Raw genomic sequence first — 3,402 nt, forward strand, 5'->3', positions numbered from 1 at the left:
GTTATAGTATATCCTTCTCAGACCGTAATCTGGCCAGGGAGCGGACTGTTTGAAGGTAGAAGCACTAACACTCTTCCGCTTTCCTTTGACTGTGTATCCCAGAATGTATGTGATAGATTCTATTGACTTGTATTATACTTTAGCAGGTGACGAAGCAATACTAGACAGCGTTTTGGATTACGGGAACGAGAGTGGACTTCTATCTCTATCTGAAATTCATACAACAGACAGGCCCGAGACACCTCCGACTAACGGTAAGAAGAAGAAGAAAAGAAAAAAAAAAGTATAAATTTTAAATAAATAAGTAAAATAAATCTAAACCCGTCTCTCCATTTTGTAGAGTGCAAACCAGAACCCGCTCACAAGGTGGACAAGGCTACTTGTACCAGCGAAGACGGTGTCTACCCGCTACTCGTCATACCCGACACGCCAGAAAAGCAAGGCAGACAACCGGCTAACAGTAAGAATTATTATTATTATTTTTTAAGAAACTAAATGATTATAAGTAAGCCATGTCACTCATTGTGATATTTTAACATGATTCTGATAGCTAAAGAAGCTGACACTGACGGAGGACCATCTGGATCCAAAATTAGCATACCAGAAGCACCAGAGAAAGCAGTGACTGACGGTAAGAATAAAATACAAATTTTATACAAACTTAAAATAAATAATAGCTAATCAGCTAAATAAAATAAATACTTCTTTATCTATGCTGTAGACTCCAGGCCATACCCCAGACTGAAGCATTCCACTAGAAGAAGCGGCAGGAGGAATACGAGGAGATCAGCTTCAGGACGTCGGGGTCTATCGAGAGGGAAGGTTGTGAAAACTTTTTGGAAAATACTGACTTCTGTTTGTGAATTGACCTCAGCGTTGACTAGGTAGAGTCGTGTGTGTTGTAATGATGAATGATCAAGGGGAAAATTCGGTCTCGCAGTCAGCTCTGTTATCTTTACAGTCTTCGGTCTCGCAGTCAGCTCTGTTATCTTTACAGTCTATGGTTGAAGTGTTAAGCGATATCCCTCACCCGCAAACTTTACCTCCACTGGTTGAAATACAACAACAATTAGAGATTTCAAACGAGCCTCAGGCTCGCCACGAACCTTCGGATTTACAGAATTTGGAAAGTATCGATGTAGCCCTTCAGCGTTTAAGAGAAGCTCCGTCCAGTCCTCCATCCCCCGAGCTTTTACCTCCGCCGCTTCAATTACAGCCTTTAGAGATTTCAAACGAGCCTCAGGCTCGCCACGAACCTTCTGATTTTCAAAATTTGGAAAGTATCGATGTAGCCCTTCAACGTTTAAGAGAAGCTTTGTCCAGTCCTCCACTCCCGGAGCTCTTACCTCCTCCCTCCCAACCCCGCGTCGTTTGTCCGTCTAATGTACCATTACCTCGGCCGACGCAGGTTCTCTCTGTTCGTCCAACCGAAGATTCCGTGCCTGGCCCGTCTAACCTTTTACCCGTAAACGATCCGTTACCCGGTCCGTCCTCGTACTTCCCACCTGCAAACACAGCCGCTCAGAGGGGTACGGGTCAAAATCCTGAATCCCCCGGGAGGGTCTCCAGAGACAGGTTTAATAACATTGAAATAAAACAGATGCTAAATTTCAACTTTCCCAATCCTGTGAGTAATTACGCAGAGTTTTATCTTAATGTGATGGAGACTCTCCAAGCAGCGGTTGAACGGGCTGTATCCTATGCCAGACAGGGGGATGTGCTGCAACTAGAATTAAGGGGGGAAAGATCAAACAGCGCCTCTGTCATAGTCACACACAACGGCAGTCTACCTCTAAACCATGTTCAAGAGGCTCTCGACCGCCTTGTGCAATCCAACATGGCCATTATGCCGGAAGATGAGATGGAGTTACTTGTGCAGGTGGTACGTAGTCCTAGAGGGGGTGTTAAAAGAAAACTGCAAACCATTTTTGACGATAAAATCTGCAGGAAAAAAGCCCATTGCCTGAACATTGTCATCAATCCTGGCAACCAGCTCTGCTTTGCCATTAACCTCGCTCAGCTTTTAAACCGTGAATTAACCACGCGTCAGGCCACTTAGCACGCTAAAGTGCTACAGAATCATGCGGGGTTAGCGGACGACACGCCTGTGACTTTTAATGATATTATCAAATTTGAACAGGCTTTAGATTGCAAAATCGTCGTCTTCTTCAGAGCAGACGGTGAGCGGGCCCTGTCTAAATTCCAAACATCTGAAGGAATGCATCCTAAAACCCTCTATCTCTTCCTCCATCAGAACCATTACTATGGTATCACCAACCTGAAAACATTTCTAGGTGCACGGTACGTCTGCGGTTACTGCCACACAGGTTTTACTAACTTATGGCAGCATCAGTGCCCGGGCCGTTGTTCTGTATGCTTCACCTCAGACTGCACAAAAACCGAGACTAAACTGATTAAATGCCCCGATTGTAATATGACGTGTCGATCCGACACGTGTTATTTAAAACATAAAATACCTCGTCACCGTCCCACCGCCGGTTCAGCCGCCAGCAACTGCGGTACAATTAAAAAGTGCAATACCTGCAAAGTGGTGTATTACTCAGCCATCAGCGGCAGCACCCAGCACAAATGTCGAGCTAAGACATGTCCGGTCTGTTCCGTAAAGGACCCGGGCGAGGATCATCTGTGTTACATGACTCCTTTGAAGGTCGAGACTGATTATTCGAACCGCATAGTGTTTTATGATTTTGAAACATTTGTAGATGGAACAGGCAGACACATCCCATTTTACATCAGTACACAGTCTATACTTGGAAAGAAGTGGGGTTCCTGGGGCATGAGTTGCACAGCTAGCTTCTTTAAACACTTCAGAAAACAGAAATACAGAGGCTGCATCTTCATAGCTCACAACGCTAAGGGTTTCGACAGTTACCTGCTTCTCAATCATATAATTCAGCAAGGTATGGCACCCCGTATAATCATGCAGGGCAGCAAGGTGTTGCAGATGGTGGATGAGGCATTCCGTCAAACATACATCGACTCGCTTTCCTTCTTAACCATGCGCCTAGCAGATATGCCCGCAGCCATGGGCCTCGATGCTGTGAATGCTCCACGCGACCAGGAACTAAGCAAAGGTTTCTTCCCCCACCTTTTCAGTTCAGAGGCTCACTTAAATTATGTAGGCCCTTACCCTCCCCCAGACACTTACGGCGTAGACAGGATGCCTTCGGACACGCTGAAAAAGTTCAATGCCTGGTACGCCACCAAAGCTGGCTGTACATTTGATTTCAGAAAAGAGGCAGTGCTTTACTGCAATCTCGATACTGAAATCCTGGCAGCATCATGCTTAAAGTTTCGCGAAGAATTCATTCGAGAGACACGCGTTGACCCCTTTACATGCATTACAATCGCTTCCGCCTGCATGAAAGTCTTTAAGACAAA

The 3,402-nt window shown here is 45.4% G+C and overlaps 1 long non-coding RNA gene across 3 annotated transcripts; it reads left to right on the plus strand.

Annotated features, from left to right (window-relative positions):
• On the plus strand, positions 1-1,201 carry LOC125007103. Of its 3 annotated transcripts, none has more exons than XR_007112651.1 (4): positions 1-55; positions 144-460; positions 551-631; positions 722-1,201. It is a non-coding gene; the product is annotated as an uncharacterized LOC125007103 (long non-coding RNA). The 3 variants fall into 3 exon arrangements; XR_007112652.1 differs by having other exon boundaries at positions 17-55; positions 147-460; XR_007112650.1 differs by having other exon boundaries at positions 13-460.
• Positions 1,202-3,402: the final 2,201 nt, after the last annotated feature.

Source organism: Mugil cephalus, chromosome 4, assembly GCF_022458985.1.
Source record: "Mugil cephalus isolate CIBA_MC_2020 chromosome 4, CIBA_Mcephalus_1.1, whole genome shotgun sequence".
Classification (NCBI taxonomy): domain Eukaryota; kingdom Metazoa; phylum Chordata; class Actinopteri; order Mugiliformes; family Mugilidae; genus Mugil; species Mugil cephalus.